The sequence below is a fragment of the Triturus cristatus genome, chromosome 3_1 (assembly GCF_964204655.1).
Source record: "Triturus cristatus chromosome 3_1, aTriCri1.1, whole genome shotgun sequence".
In the NCBI taxonomy this organism is placed as follows: domain Eukaryota; kingdom Metazoa; phylum Chordata; class Amphibia; order Caudata; family Salamandridae; genus Triturus; species Triturus cristatus.
The window spans coordinates 788,366,784-788,384,257 of record NC_140583.1 but is presented as its reverse complement, the minus strand read 5'-3'; the positions used below and the strand labels follow the sequence as shown (position 1 = coordinate 788,384,257).

Sequence of the window (17,474 nt, the reverse complement as noted above, 5' to 3'; positions counted from 1 at the left end):
TTGTCCTTGACGTCATCCTAGCAGATAGGGGCGGAGCTTGTAGGGTCATCGGATCAAGTTGCTGTGTTTTCATCCCAAAACGCGTTTTTCCCATGCATTTTTCCGTAGGACCTTTAGACACAGCTACAGCCCGAACGGCTGAACAGAATTACTTGAAATTTGGCAGAGAGGTAGTCCTCAGGTCAAGGAAGTGCCTTTTGTAGGTTTGGTGTAAATCTGTTCAGTAGATTCTGAGAAAATAGCCTTTAAATCAATATATATATCTGAGCCAGCTTACGGTGCGCTTACGGTGCGCTTACCGTACGCGTACGGTGGCGTGCGCGAGCGCGATTTTGATTGGCTCTTAGCTCTTAGTAAACATTCGAATCGGTCGAAACCAGGAAGCGGCGGCCGCCATTTTCTCTCTCGCTCCCTGAGTTGGGCAGCAAAAACGAACCCCAAAAATGTGTAAAGAGGCAGTTTCATGAGATCCTAACCACCCAGCATTGATACAGGGGTCCCCAAACCACCCCCAAGCCCAAAAAAAAAAATTTTTTTTTTTTCGGAAAATCGCCAATTACGCTTACCGTACGCGTACGGTAAAGTTTATAAAAAAATAAATTATCCACATTCTCCCCACCCCGTGTGCAAATGGTGCCCGAAGGGCACCATTTGTGCATGGCATATTACAGATATGAATTTAACAAAGAATACATTTCACAAAGATGCGCATAATATGTCCCCCATGTGCGCACGGTGCGCGAAGCGCATCGTGCGTACATGGCCCATCCTGCTTAACGTGGGCCCACCGCGTGACCACCGTGCGTGCACCGCACTAACTGCGTAAAGTGGGCGCGCGGTGCGCGCACGGAACGAACTGCGTTAACTGGGCGCGCACGCCACGAATGGCGTAAAGTAACTTAGCATTTAAAAAAACGTACAAATTCACTGAAAAAACCATAGGTTTCACACACGTTATAGTTAGGAATTAGCATTTAAAAAACCTTGCAAATTCACTGAAAAAACCATAGGTTTCACACATGTTATAGTTAGCTGTACATTTCACTCGTAAAAAACCAATGAAATTCCCGCGTTATAGTTAGTGCAGGCAACTATAACTCACGCGACCGCAATCTTCTGCTGATGACATATGTGTCTTTATGAAAAAAAAATATTTGTAATTAATGTATAGCTAAAATTTAATGGAAGAAGACATGGGCAAATAAGTGTCGAAATACAGTATTAGCATCAGCAGAGGATTGCGGTCGCGTGAGTTATAGTTGCCTGCACTAACTATAACGCGGGAATTTCATTGGTTTTTTACGAGTGAAATGTACAGCTAACTATAACATGTGTGAAACCTATGGTTTTTTCAGTGAATATATATATATATATATATATTATATGATATTAGTTTTCACCAACAGCAGACTCCCTGCCAAATATGCACTCCTCCAGAAATGATCATTTCTGGAGGAGTGCGTACTTAGCAGTGAGTCTGCTGTTGGTGAGAACTTAAATATCACAGGGGTTTCCTCATACCCTGGTACGAACCGAGATGTTGGTGCCTGGCACTCATGAGGATGGTGGTCTGGATATATATATCTATCTATCTATATATATCTATCTATATATAGATATAGATATATAGATATATTTTCAGACTGCTGTCCTGCAGCTCCTCTGATTACATCCACCTATCGCGGTCGGTGCTTAGCAGCAGGTGCAGGACCCACTTAACATTCAAGAAATGCTGTGTTGCAGGCAACACAAAAAAGGCTTGCACTCCAAGGTGTTAGTTCCGCAATGATTTATTCATCTGGCTTGCACGTTTCGAGCTGGCGGTCTTTCTCAAAGCCACACATAACCATGTACGTGTGGCTTTGAGAAAGACAGCTAAGTCAAAATGCATCAGCCAGCTGAATAAATCATTGCATAACTAACATCTTGGAGTATGAACTTTTTTTATATTGGCTGCAACACACCGTTGCTTGAAAAAAAAAATATATATATACACACACACACACACACATACATACTTACCTTTTGTTGTAAAGATATGTGTGGTAAAAGCATATTGTTGTAAAGACAGAGTTGTAAAGGCTGTCTCCCCATGAGGTGGTTGAGTGGGACTGGTTGCTAATCACCCGCACTACCCCGTAGGCTTTCTGCCTAGGGTTGCCACATTTCTAATTAACATATTGGCCATTTGTTTATATCTTAAAAGTCTGCAAAAGACCAGAAGTCATACTTAAATAGAATTTCATATAAAATTTGTATTCATTATGAATATGACTTTTCTGTTTTTCTTTACTTTGCTTATCAGACAGGAGTCATGAAGGCATCTCTAGAGTATGTTTTAAACTGCTTTCTTCTGATATTTTTATTATGACCTATATACTGATAAGGGGGAAATATCTGCCTTAGGCAATTTTCCTAATTTTCCTGCCAACTGGAACATTAAAATACCAGTCATTCCTTGAGAATACCAGCCTGGTGCCAACCCTATTAACGCCTGAGTGCTCCTTTGACCCCGCCTCCAGATCGACAGACAGTATGGACAGGTGGATCTACAGAGCATGCGCAAGCAGACCACTCTGGTTTGATACACCTGCATATTTGTACTCGAAGTACCCTCCCTTCTTGTCTTCACAGCCTCCATTCAGTTGAGTTTTATTTTTTGTTTGTCAACAGTTGTTTATGCTTTGAGATCTGAGGCGACCAGAAGACCAGTGGAGTGTAGGAGGGCTACCGATGCCCACCCAATATAAGTCTCACTTAAAAAATTTCTTAGATCGTTAGTACATATTCTGGTATGTGTTATCAGTGCTCACAAGTGGAAATGGTTAATGCTTTGAAAAAACATATGTTGCCGATTGGTGTCCCTCCAATGGCTGATTCGCTCTTGCTGTTGTTGGATCTGCCCAGGCGGCCACTGACAAGCAACTCTTGTTGGTCAGTAAAAGGCTCAACCACTGCTCCTAGAATAAATCTGTTTAGTAGAAATACGTCTCCCTCGCTTTCTATATCCGTGTTCTTAAGGCTAACACAAGGCATCTTCTTTGCTGTGAATTTTCTATGAAACATTTGGCTTCCACTAGTTGTGTGTTTTTACCGGCATGACCAGTAATTTCATGTTCCGACCGGTACAAAAATGAAGAAAATCACCTAAAGCCTTTATTTTCCCCTTAGCCGTGCAAACTTTAAATATTTGACTAAATCACTTCAAATTGTGTTCTGCAGTTGCCTTAATCATTCCTTACTGATAAATAAAGACAGAAACGCCATTTTCAATCAATCAATCATAATAATTTATCCTGTCGGGTATATGACCATAATAGCTCCCAAAATGAGAAAAATGCATATACAGCAGAGTATAAAAACATACAAGTACTAATAAATATCAGGTAAAGTCGTAAAACCTCACATTGTCAGTTTGAATTAATAACTCCTACATATTTCTCCGGCTCAGCAGTATATAAAAAGGACAGAAAAAGTACAATTAAGTATCTAGGCAAAACAAATCCTGTAACCTCAGACAAAAGCGTGCAAGATAAAATGTATGTTGGGGAGTTCTAATGCACAAAAGATAGGGCTCCCTGCCAATGCAGATAGAAAGATCTATATACTGTTGGACTGTTGTCATGTCAATAGCTTTCTCCATTCTTAGATTTTCCTTGCAGTCTAAGAATTTTAACTTAATCTGCGCTGTAGTAAGAATGCTAATGTTTCCTGTATTTGCCCACAGATCTGCCCGCCCCAATTCTTGCAAAGATGACTAACCATAGTTTAACCATGGAATGGCCTGTGCATTACTGTTTTAAACAATCGTCTGCAGTGTCACGTACAAATTTCAGATCCGGAGACAGACATATTTTGACCCATAGCATATTAGGAGCTAGCCTCATCGAGTCTTCGAGGAAACCCAGCCCCATTTCACAATGCGTATTTAGGCTCCTAAAGGATCTCGGGAGTCCTAGAAGTTTGGACAGAAATTTGTTCTGAACTGTCTGTAAGGACGACACCGGGGCATAGCCCCATACTCCCCGCTCCATATGTAGCCAGCGATAGACACATACTTTTAAATAGCATCACTAATTCTTTTGCTTTTAAGAGCCATGTTAAAAAAGAATACACACAATTTTATACGGAGTTCAATTTAAGAATGATGTCCATGCCTTTGCAAAATCTGAAAACATGAACAAATGGCCTTATTTTTCTCTGGGAATGCTGTCACTTTCCTTGAAAAAAGAACAATTGATGGACAGAATGCAGGACATTGTCATACATTCACCCCAGTACAGAGATCTGGGCCTAAATCCATAATTTTATTTTTGCTCACCATGCCATTCCAGTTTGGACCCAGCGATATGTAAATCAGCCTTGATCCTGCGCCCAATAGGAATAGTCCAGCCTGACCTGCCAAGCCAGGTCCTCCCTGGACTGTAAACAAGCATCCTAGGACCGGTTTCGGGGTTTCACCCCTCATCAGCCAGGATATCTTGACTCCGGTGGCATGGAGAGCACGGGACCCACGTCTGGGCATTCCTGTCCCCCTCAGGGTGACAAATGCAAAAAGAACAATTGATGGACAGAATGCAGAACATTGTCATACATTCACCCCAGTAAAGAGATCTGGGCCTAAATCCATCATTTTATTTTTGCTCATCATGCCATTCCAGTTTGGACCCAGCCATATACAAATCAGTCTTGACTCTGCATACAATGGGAACAGTACAGCCTGAACTGCCAGGCCAGGTCCTCTCTGGACTGGAAACAAGCATCCTAGGAACGGTTTCCGGGTTTCACCCCTCATCAGCCAGGATAGCTTGACTTTAGTGGCATGGAGAGCATGGGACTCACGTCGGGGCGTACCTGTCCCACTCAGGGTGACAAATGCAAAAAGAACAGTTGATGGACAGAATGCAGAAAATTGTCATACATTCGTCCAATACAGAGATCTGGGCCTAAATCCATCATTTTTTGCTCACCATGCCATTCCAGTTTTGCTCCAGCCATATGCAAATCAGTCATGACCCTGCACCCAATGGGAACTGCCCAGCCCGAACTGCCAGGCGAGGTCCTCCCAGGACTGGAAACAGGACCATTTTCGGGGTTTCACCCCTCATCAGTCAGGATAGCTTGACTCCAGTGGCATGGAGAGCATGGGAACCCCGTCTGGGTATACCCGTCCCGTCATTGAAGTGCCTTTTTTACTAAAAGTGTTCAGGTTTTTGCTGGATGTTTCAAGCACTTTTCTTAGGGTTTATCTTTTCAAGGACCGAGAGAGGCTGTCAGCTTATGTATGATTCTAAGGTCAGTGCAAATCACCTTTCTAGACATCAGTGCTTTTATCAAGCCAGTGTCTGCCAACTCTCTGCCAGTGTATGTGCCTCCATTTATTCAGCCTGTTGATGTCTGTGGTCACGGTGAGGCACATATTGGGCTTTCACTCTGTGCGCCCCTTGTCAGGGGACGTAGCTCTCTTGCTGTTAATATCCATGTTTCAATGGTCAGTGTCAGCCACAACTCTAAATTTCTGTGCTTGTTTCTGTGGTCAGTGTGCACCACAACTCTATCTGTTTATATGTTTACATGATCAATACTAGGCATGTCTTTATGCCAAATATATATTTGAGGGGTCACTGGGAGGCACACATCTTCCTCTCTGTATTTAATATTCTGCAGTCGCTATCAGACACCTGTCTAGATGTCAATGTTTTTGATCAGTGTGAGGCATCGCTCTTGGGCCCTCATTATGAGTTCCCCATATGTTGGTGCAAATGTACCTGCCAGTATCCAAATACCAAAATATGGAATCACAAGGTATTTTCCATAGAATGGGAATTAACGTGGACCTGGGAATGCCGGGTCCAATTGGAGGGCAGGAACAGGGTAGGAGTAGGCTTGCCGCATCAAACTGCCAGCAGCACATTGGCCTGAGTCCAGGGTTTCTGGGCTCGAGTTTACCAGATGTCGTATTTTCAGACCAGGTAATCCTAGGCCCAGAAACACCACTAGTGGCTCATAATGAGGGTGTTGATCTTGTATGCACGTGTACATGATCAATACTCGACACCTTTCTTGCTGTCTCTATATATCTTTACATGACCAGTGTTAGCCTCTTATCTTGCTGCCAGAGTTTGTTTCTGTGGTGAGTTGCACTCCTTTTGTTTAAATGGCCCATCTTTTTATCTGTGACTCAATGCTCACCATGAGGGGCTTGCTCTGGTATGTATGTTCATCTGATCAATACTCTGCACCTTTCTTGATGCCTGTATATATGTTTACATGGTTGGTGTCAACCATTGCTCTTGCTGTCAATAAATATGTTTAAATGGTCAGTGTCAGTCACACCTCTTATTTTTTATTTGGGTTTTTCCTGTCATGGGCGCTAGGCCCATTCACATAAGTAAGGTACCATTTTGTATCGGGAGACATGAGGGGAATGCAGGATGGTAGAAAAGTTATGGATTCCCGCAGATTCTAGAACTTTCCCTCACAGAACTGTTTAGGAACAGTCTGAGGTTTGCAACGGCGTCTAGGTAAAAACCTTGTTAGAACCACAGGTCACAGTTCCCTGGACACCCCCAGGTGTCTAGATTTCAGAAATGTGTGGGTATGGTAGGTGTTTTTTTGGGTGCTGGCTGATCTAGGGCTCAAACTCCACAGCTGCAACATTGTAAAAACAAGCCTTGACATAGCCAATAGGTCTCGCCTTTGGGACCTTATAAGTGCTTGGCCATGCAACAGTTAATGTTGTTGCACCAAGGATATTGTGCTGCATAACTAAACACTTATAAGGTCCCAAAGGCGAGACCTATTGGCTATGCCAATGCTTGCATTTTTATGCTGTGGTGTTTTATTGCTGTATTATGGGCTTGCCACACTTGTCAAATATACACACAATGCTGCATAATTTGCAAATGTAATTAAAAGTTGTGATTCTAGCTTAAACACATAAATATCGCCTAAAATCTTACAAATGGTTACAAATCCAGCCCCTGGAGCTTCACAACAGTTAGCATCCTGTATTTCACCTGTTGATTACTGAATTCAGGCATAAAAGTGGTGACAATGTTGCCGAGATGTTATTATCTCCAACTGATGGAGCAAGAGAAATGGTTGTCTGTAGAAGTACACAAACCCTTACATATCTAAACCTAATTAAAACAGGGTGGAAACAAGTATTCCTTTGTCAAAAACAAATCTTTTACACTATTCAAGCAAACTGATGTTTAAGTTACGAACTGTGTTCCCCCCAAAAAGTAATTATTTGAACGGGGTACTTATACGCACATTTCACGCGTTTGATGCCTGGATCCCTAAAGCGCCTTTCCAAGAGAGGCACTGTGGCTTCTTTTTTTGTGTGGAAGTTTTTATATAGCTCCAAATCGACCCGGAGGTATTGGAGGGCTTTACATGAGTACTAGCTTCATCACACACGGACACATTCACTTTTACATTCACCATTACGAGTGTACCAGTGATGAAAGGTTTCTTCATCAGACGTAGAGACGAACAGCCTCCCACCACGTTTCATTCTCTGCAATCTGTTTTGGAGCATTTACCCCCCCAAAACAGCAGTGCCAAAAACCAAATTTGGGTCACATGGCAATTCTGCTTTACAACCCATTACTGCAAGCTGTAAAATAATACCTCAGGATCAGATCCCCAGTGCTTCGGAATCTCCGGTAAAGTCCTTCCAACCCATCACCATGAGCTGCAAGATTGTTTCAGGAAGTCCAACAAGTAAGCACCTCGGCGTTGCTCTGGCTGGTCGCGGATCCGCTTCACCAGGCCCAAAGATCCATGTTAGCAGCTTCCTGAGCTCGTCTATCAAGCAGGAGGACTCCCTTTTTGCTACAATGCCCCCCCTCGGTCCCATCGGAAGCCATATCAAGTTGCAGAGTGCAAAGTCTGTCACAGAAGGATTGGAACATTCACAAAGGTGCTTATCAAACAGGAGTCCGGAGAGCCTCATTATCAGTCCTTAGTTACTAGTACATCCTCACAGCCAGCACTCCAGCAATATGTCACTGTGAAAGGCAGCCATGTTATTTCTGTGTCGCCACAAAAACCTCTTGTGAACGCCAATGAGGTGTTGAGTACACCAAACAAGGTGGTTGGTGTTCCCCTCAGCTCTGCTGTCCAGTCGTCAATGAAACCAGCCATGGCCATAAGTGGTGGACAGATACTGGTGGAGTCATTTGGTAAAGTCACTGGACAGAAGCCTGTTGCAGCCCAGGGAGTTGCAAAAGCACTTGTGAGCAGCGGAGGAGGAGGCAGTACTATTGTGGCCCAGCCTGTTCAGACCGTTACAAAGGTTCCTGCTTTATCATCTGGGGCTCAGAAAGCTGCATCACAGGGTTGCATCTACCAGCCACAAATCTCTCTAACCAGGCAAATCTACCTCCTGGTACCAAACTCTACCTCACAACCAATAGCAAGAATCCTACCTCAGGGGGCCCTACTGCGAGCCACAAACAATGCCAGTGTCCTGTGTAGTTCATCCCGGAGCACTGCTGGTGGAGCCCAAAGCACCAACAGTGGTTTGTCACAGCATCTCTCATACACATCTTACATCCTCAAGCAGACTCCACAGGGCACGTTTTTGGTTGGTCAGTCATCAGCAAAACACACAAGATGATGGACGAATGTTGCACATTGGCAAAACATTGACCCCCAGTCACAGATCTGGGTTTAATCCATCGTTATTTTGCTCACCACGCCACCCCAGTTCAGACATGGCCGTATGCAAATCAGTCTTGACCCTGTGCCTCATGGGAACAGTCCAGCCCGAACTGCCAATCCATGTCTTCCCTGGACCGGAATCAAGTATCCCAGGACCGGTTGCGGGGTTTCACCCCTCTTCAGCCAGGATAGCTTGACTCCAGTGGCGTAGTGAGCACGGGACCCACGTCTGGGCATACCCTTCCCACATAGGGCGAACAGCAAAACACACAAGATGATGGACAGAATGTTGCACATGGGAACAGTCCAGCCCGAACTGCCAAGCCATGTCTTCCCTGGACCGGAATCCAGCATCCTAGGACGGGTTTCGGGGTTTCACCCCTCTTCAGCCAGGATAGCTTGACTCCAGTGGCGTAGTGAGCACGGGACCCACGTATGGGCATACCCTTCCCACATAGGGCGAACAGCAAAACACACAAGATGATGGACGGGGGTGAATGTTTTGCCAATGTGCAACATTCCGTCCATCATCTTGTGTGTTTTGCTGGTCAGTCATCAGCTCAGAGCTCTGCAAAGCAAGGGACCCAGAATGCAGTGGTTCAGGGTGGTATGGGACCTGGGACATCAACTACGCCTCCACAGCCCTCATTAAAAGTAGTGTCCGTCAAAAGACTACTATACTTGCACAGAGTGCCGGTGGGCAGACAGCACTTACAAAACTATCAGAAAGGTCACTGAAGTCAACAGTAGCTCCACAAGTGCTCTCTAGAGCTGGGACCACTATGCTCAGGCTCACAGGTGGTGTTACTACTGCAGCCACTTAATCGGTGGCGAATGGATTTGCACCACAGCAGGTAGACGCAGCACACTCCAACTCATCATCTGCAGTGACTTCCGCATTGAAGGCGTCTGGAGAGCACCACCCCGTATTAGTAAACCAGGTCCAGAGTGGGGTATCAGAAACTAGTAATCCCTGCATGGCTGCTGCTGTGCGTGCCTCCTCATTTGTATCAGCAGCCCCCATTGTGAGTGGCAGGACATCCACTCCAGGATTGTTGAAGATCCAGTCAAATCTGTCAAGTCCACAAAAGTCGGTTCTGACCATCCCCACCAGCCAGATGAAGCAGCTGGGTGGGACCACTGCTACTTCAGGGGTGCAGACCATGCTGATTCCTGTAAACAAAGTGTTGCACTCTGGGTCAACATGTAAACTGCCTGCTGCTCCAACTGAGTCCTCTGCCTGCACCCTGGTTCCACATCCTGCGCTTGCAACAGTGACTAAAGTGAAAACTGAACCAGAGATGACGGTTCCAAGCAATTGTAACACGAGTTTGGTTCTCTGAACAGTACCATTGTAAAAACGGAAGAAATCACTGATTTAAAGAATTACTGCATCAGCATTGAATATATAGACAACAGTCAACAACTTTTAACAACAGTGGTGAAGAAGATCCCATTATTAACTGAAAAAGTGAAGATGGCGAACCATTCTGTGCAAAGTCTGTGGAGCAATATTTGTAGCTTGAATATTGGAAAAAGAAGGGCATCTGAGTGGCAACGAGCTGTGAGGGTGAGAAAAATATTACTTGGAATTGCTGAGATGAAGGCTTTCTTTAAGAAAAGAACACAAGCGTGAGTGCCTCGCGCTCAACCCTGCGCGCCTGTACATGCTGAGGGTGGGGGGGGGGTGCGGCCGAGAGCACACACAGCGTTTCCCTTGCGGGAGTGAGCAGGGGCGCCATCCAAAGCTCGCTCCCGCAAGGGAATCGCCAAATGTGCACGCATTGCTATTGAAAACAATGCAAAGAGTGCATGTTTTTCGCCGAAAAAGCGAATCGATTACAAGAGGTCCCCTATGCAACGCATACGCGCTGCGTACGCGAGACCTAAAAATGGATTCTGCTGGGTAAAATATGACGCCTCCAGGTTGTGCTTGGGGTGTATTTGTCGCAGGTGCTATACTCAGTCCCACAAGTGGGGTACCATTTTTATCAGGAGATGTGAGGAAACATAGAATAGTAGATCATTAGTTATTACCAATTGGATTTCTCTGCATTTGGGTCCTCCAAATGTAAGCCAGTGTGTCATAAAGAAGATCTTTTTGAAAATGGCTTTGAATTGTAAGCTAATATGGATGCCCACCAACTTCAAGATGTACAAAAAACACTGTTCCTGAACTCAGTAGCTGATGTACATTCCAGAAATACACTGGTTTTCTCAATATCCATTTTCATTCTTTATATTTTACCATACAAATTGTTCTGTAAATAATGAAACTCCATTGCAAGGTTCTGGGTACCTTGGGTTCTTGAAGAACCTACAAACCTTACATATCCCAGAGACCACAAGTGTCTAGAGGATGTAATGGTATACTGCTTTTGTAAATCAGCCATTGTGACAAGGATTTACAATTAAACAAAATTGTCACAAATGTTTGTTTTTTCCTACTTATTTTCTGTGTTTTTATTTGAACAGTTAGTGTCTTTGAGAAAACCTTGGGGTTCTACAGAAATGACTCCTTGTTAAATTCATAACTTTACAAAAACGACATTACCCATGAGTTTCACACCTGCTTCCTCCACAAACTAGAATTAGATTGAAAGCACAAAAAAAGAAAAAAAAATTGCTAACTCTTAGAAAAATTCCAAAACTGTGGTAAAAAAATATTTGTTGGATAGAGCTCTGCATGTTCATGAAAGCTGGAAAGGTGTCTTTTTCCCATAAAACCTTTTGTTCATGACATTTTAAAGGAAAATAAGACACTTTTTTGCTGAGCACTTTATTCCCATTTTCCCCAAACACCCAAAATGTAGCTATATTTTGGCTATTTTCTTGGTCCTTTCCGGGTATCCTTAAAATCCCCATGATGTTGGGAAAAAAGGACGCAAATTTGCCATGGATACTTTATGTGCAAAAAAGGTTATGGTGACATAAGTGCTAAGTACCTCAAATAGCTAAAAAATGGTTTAGCTCTGGGGTTCAGCAGTTAAGGGGTTAAAAGGCGAAATGAATATGTGCTGTTGTTGTTGATTGTCTGATAAGCGCCATTTCCTTTTTATTGACATAGCAGGCAGAAACCTGTAGTTAATCATCTTTAATATACACACCATCTCAAAATAATCCCCAGTATTTACAGGCTCAGCTTCGCTGTCTGTAAATGCGCTCAGGACTAATCAGATCATGAACTTCTGCGGAAGGATAAGGACCATATCCCACGGTAGAACAGGAAATTAATTCTGTGGGTAACAAGGGAAAACCTGAGCACACCAACAGAACAAATCACTGCTCCCAGCAACTCACTGAACAGCATGTGTTCATAAGGCGGTTAGTGTATGAATAGCTCTCCACTGTGCAAGGAGACTCCAGCCAAGAGCAGAAACTTGGATTAAATAATTAACTCCATGCTTAATGACTTTTTTGTTAATAAAAGCAGACTGGCCAGTTGGGAAATTAGAAGTTTCCCTGATGGGCCAGCGCCATGGCCTTTAAAATGCAAGTAGGCCTGTGGGAGAGTTAGTCAGGGGTCGTCACTGCGAACATATGACAAGTGCTTAATGCAAAGCTGCCTATTCTTGATTCCACTTCATACTTCCTACTTCTGCCACTTTACATTGTCTTGCAGGTCTCTTTTATTGCTTCCTTCTGTGCCACGTTTTTCTTAATGTTATCTTCTTTTTCCCTTTTCTGTTTCTCTCTTTCTTCCTCTGGGTCAAAGTCACATGAGAAAAAATGAGTACTAATGCTCAGAAATCAGTGCAGGTGTTCATCACATGCAACCACTGGCACAAATTAAGCATTGTATATGACTGACTGTGCTCTAGCCCTGCTGTATTTTCCAAGGAGCAGAGGTCTATCTTCAGTGGCGACTGGTGACTAGAAAAAACAATGGGGCGCAAAAAACATTAAAAGAAACATACATACACAGATACATTATAACAATACATTAAAAATTTCAAGAAAGAAAAATAAAAGTTTCACTTACCTTCTCCTGCAGCACCTCCTCGATGCTCTCCAGTCCCTGACTCCAGTCTCCTCCGAGCGCGAGGTGATGTCAGACAGGCAACTACCATATCCAGTCCAGACACTGCTCTCATGTTGTATGAGTGAAGCATCTGGATTGGCTAAAGCAGGCTGCCTGTTCTCCAACTAAGACAGCTGGGTCGGAGAGTCTGTTTTGCGCATGTCGGTTTGGCCGTAGCAAGGTAGGCAGCCAAACCTACATGCACAATTTACACTGACGGGGCCACTCCTCATTGCTGCCAATCACTTGGCAGTAGTGGCGCGCTGGCCACGCCCCAACACTCTGAAGGGAGAACTCAGACATGAGCACACCTTTTCAAAGCCTCTGTGGTCTTTTGAAGTGACGTAGGCAGACCTACTAGATAATTTAAGGGATGGTGGCAAAGGGGTCATTATTCCCCACACTTTTCAGGGCCCCTAGCACAAGCTCCAACATTTACTAGATTTTAAAGTAAGTCTGCCCTATTTATTTAACATTACAAGGTGACATCATGTCCTAGAACTGTTGTGTTTTCTCTTTCTTTACATGGCATTTGTTTAATCTTGTAAACTGGTCCTTGTCGTATGAGGGGCGGGCACTACTTGAGTTTATTGTTCCTAGTCAATAAAACATTCTGACTTTCTTTGGTCCTGAGGCCATATTCTTTCTCTTCTGCTGCTCAGTGGCCTTACACCCAAGCTAACTTTGGCCAAGTCTTTCTTCTTCCATCTGCATACAATCCTCACCCAGTTTTGGAAATTAGCTGACAATTTATATCCTTGGCTTGTTATTTCAATCCCAAATCTCACTTTTCTCGCACATTGAAAATATTGGCCACCTCAAATATTTACCCCCCCCTCCCCACCTCTCCCAAAAAAGCCCCAAAAAACCTCAGAGCATTCACCCAGGCCCTCAAGCTTGACTTGTACAACTGATATTTGTACGCCCCTAGGATTCTGACCCCAGTGCTGGGGAGGTACCCGAAAAGACATCCACCAGACCGAAGGCTGTTCTAAGATGCAGGGACTGCATCAGATTGATCTTTAAAGTCAGATACACAAAATGACCCTACCTAGCATCGAATTCAGTGTGTGTAATGCAGTATATGAAAACCCCTATCCTGACCTCAGACTTATCAGCAATAGCCAGGCACAAAAGGACCTCCCCACACAGTTCAAACAAGAGATGCTTCTCCAAGCATCTCTTGTTTCTAATAAAGCTCTTGGGCAGCACTTTTTGACATACAAAATGAAGAGGACAAGCAACCTTTCACAGGCTAAAGACTTCAAGGGGTTGCAGCACTGTGACACAGAAGGGAGCAGAGTTTCCATTTGCACTGCTCAAGTTTACCGCCCTAGGAGGCGAGGAACTGCTGTCCGTCTCATCCAGTTGGTTCTTTGACCATCCCTAGCATCATGCAACTTTGTCTGCAGAGTTCGACACAAGAGCTAAAATCATAAAAATTGAGATGTTTAGAGGAGAGTAATCAGCCTAATTTAATACAGGTTTTCTAGTCATAAAGTGCTTTTGAAATAATGTAATGTACACATACACCAATAAGTAAATATAGTCTCAGAAGAACAACCAGGGAGAAGAATACACAAAATTCACTGGTAATATGAAGGGGCTGAAGTCATCCCAACATGACATGGATCAGGCGTCTCCAACCTTTTCTGTAATAAGAGCAACTCATGTTCAATTGAACTCATCAACAGCTACTAATATCATTAGTGTTGTTATACTGACTACATCAAACAAGATTACATTAGTGGGACTCGTATGCAATATTATTACCAGCGATCACCTCAGTGCATCAGACATGGTTGCAAACAGTAATGTATAAAAGGCTTTGCCAATATGGTACATATATGGTGCATACGTTTATTAATTCAATAAGTAAAAGCTTCTAATTTAGTAGTCAGGAAAGCTACTTACAGGTACCTGGAGAGGTACCAGTAGCTCACAAGCTAGTCATTGGAGAAACCTGACATAGATCCTCCCTACTCGCCGCCACAGATGACATCCGCACCCTCCTGGACCAAGGCCACTCCGCAGCCCTCATCCTACTTGACCTATCTGAAAGACACGTTAGTGATAGATTCCTTACCCTAGAATATCCCCAGGCGTCAGACTGGATCCAGAATGTTTTTGTAGCAGTACCCCTGCGCGTCAGTAGGTGGCGTCTTATGGCTCCGCGTGCGTCGCTGGCGTCGTAAGCGCCGAGATGACGTCACAGAGACTACTTAGGCGCCACCCATGCGCGCTGATGTCAGTTCTTTCTTTTTCTGTGCCAGCAAGCGCAGATCCGGATAGAGCACGTACCTTAGTCACTTTTTGACTACCCTTTTTCGAGACTTTTGTCTCCTTTTCCTCCTTGGTGCACGTAGGGATGCCTGGATTTAAGTCTTGTGGGGCCTGCCGTCGCAATATGTCAGTGGCGGACCCCCACGATCTTTGCCTCTACTGCCTGGAGACCGACCACGACTCCAGGGACTGTCGGGCCATGGCCCCGAAGGCCTTGCGGGAGCGGCGCCGGAAGTTGCTGGAGGCCCGGCACTTGTCCCAGCGCCATTCGAGGTCCCGGGACCGTTCCCGTGAACGCTCGCGGGCTCCTCGGGCTCCAAGTCTTCACCCTCGGATTCGGGTAAGCGACGACATAAAAAGAAGTCGAAGAAGCGAGTTCGCTCTCTGACGTCCCCCCGTCGGTCCTCGGATGCGGACGAGGGGGACAGGGGTTCTGTCCCTGCAGCTCCTTTGGAGCCTGGAGTCCCGCGGCCTATCCGCCTATGTGACTCCCGAACAGGTGCAAGAATTTCTTGCTACCTTGGACTGCCTTTTTAGGCCTCGGGTTCCCGCCGGTGTGATCCAGCTTTGCCGCCACAGGATCCTGCACCGTTGACTCCGCCACAAGGTCCAGCGCTTCTGGCCCCGGCACCACCCTAGGCTGCTCCTCCGGCGCAGCAGTGGGTGCTGTTTGTCCCGCCCTTGCCCCGGTTCGAGGACCATTTTGTGCCTACCTGGGATCCACATTAGGACACGGCGCCGGCTCGGCCCGGCCGGCGCCGTTTCTGACACCGTATGTTCCTTCTCCGGCTCCAGCTCTGCCGCCGCGGCCTGTTCCCCATGCAACAGAAGTGGACGACGACTGGGAGGGGTCCGAGGACCCTCTTGGCCATCAGTGTGACTCCGAGCAGGACTGGGTAGACGACTTGGAGGACGCCGGCGACCTCGATATCTCTTCTGACCCAGGGTTTGCCTCTCCCCCGCCTACGGTGGAGGAGGGCGCCTCCTACACAATTGGTGCTCCGTTGGGCAGCAGAGGTCCTTAACCTTGATCCCCCTACGGTGGCTCTCAAAACTAATCTCCTCACTGAGGTGCTCCAGACGGCGTCCAATTCATCGGAGCCCCTGCTCCCCTTTAACGACGCCCTCACTGACGTTTTGTTGGGCACTTGGTCGCGGCCAGCCACGGGGGCCCCTGTGGATAAGAATGCCACCAGGCGTCATCGTCCGGCGCCTGGTGACCCTGCTTTTCTGACCACTCATCCTACGCCTGAGAGCCTGGTCATCCAAGCCTCGACATCACAGAGTGCTTTTCCTACGGCCCCGCCGAATAAGGACTCTAAGAAACTGGAGCAGTTCGGTAAAAGGTAGTTCTCTTCGGCCAGCTTGGGGCTGAGGTCAGTGAACACTGCTTGCTTATTAGACCGCTATTCCCACGAGGTGTGGGATACAGTTGCGCAGGTATTGCCTCAGTGTCCTGAGGAGATCCACGCTGTGCTGTCCCAAACTGTTGCTGATGGTAAAGATGTGGCTAAGTTCGTCATTCGGTGTGGTTTAGACACCGCGGACTCACTGGGTAGGGCGATTTCTACGACGGTGGCTCTGCGTCGCCACGCCTGGTTGCGATCTACCGGGTTCTCGCCCGATGTCCAGAGCTCGCTCATGGACATGCCCTTTGATGACACTCGCCTGTTTGGCGATAAGGCCGACAGTTCACTGGAGCGTTTTAAGGACTCACGAGCCACGGCCAAGTCCTTGGGTCTTTCTGCAAAGAGCCCGGCCACTCCTGGTTTTCGTTCCTTTCGTGGCCACGGCAGAGGCACCCAAGCACGTTCCTTCAGCAAGCCTGTGCAGAACCAGCCTCAGCGGGGACGCGGCTTCCGCAGGGGTGGGTCTGGGATTTAGCGTGGGGGTCAGCCCACCTCTGCCCCGCTGCTTCTACCTCTAAACCTTCCTAATCCGAGCTTTGTGGAGCACCCCACGCCGGTGGGTGGCAGAATCCACCACCACTTCTCCCACTAGCGCGATATCACATCGGACAAGTGGGTGTTGCAGATCATCCACAGGGGTTACTCCCTTCCCTTTCAGTCCTCCCCTCCAGCCATGCCACCTCGGTGCCACCGCATGTTGGGGGATCACTTAGTGCTTCTCCAGCAGGAAGTCACAGCCCTCTTGGCCAAGGGGGCCATCAAGTGCGTTCCTGGGCCGAAATTAGGGAGTGGTTGTTATTCCCACTACTTACTGGTCCCCAAGAAGGACAAAGGGGTCCTGTGCCCCATCTTGGACCTCCGGAACATCAATCGCTTTCTCCGGAAGGAGAAGTTCAGAATGCTGACTGGTCCTGGCTGCCCTTGACCCTGGAGACTGGATGGTAGTGTTGGACTTGCAGGACGCATATTTTCACATCCCCGTCCTGCCGGCCCACCGGCGTTACCTGCGGTTCACGGTAGGCCAGGAGAATTTTCAGTTTGCTGTGCTCCCCTTCGGCCTTACCAGCGCCCCTTGGGTGTTCACAAAG

At 46.2% G+C, this 17,474-nt stretch overlaps 1 protein-coding gene and 1 pseudogene across 2 annotated transcripts in view; both read left to right on the top strand.

Annotated features, from left to right (window-relative positions):
* Positions 1 to 17,474, top strand: part of RAMP1 (receptor activity modifying protein 1) — a 593,779-nt gene that overhangs the window by 150,059 nt on the left and 426,246 nt on the right. The window lies entirely within an intron of this gene.
* Positions 5,820 to 10,309, top strand: LOC146861039 (YEATS domain-containing protein 2 pseudogene; annotated as a pseudogene).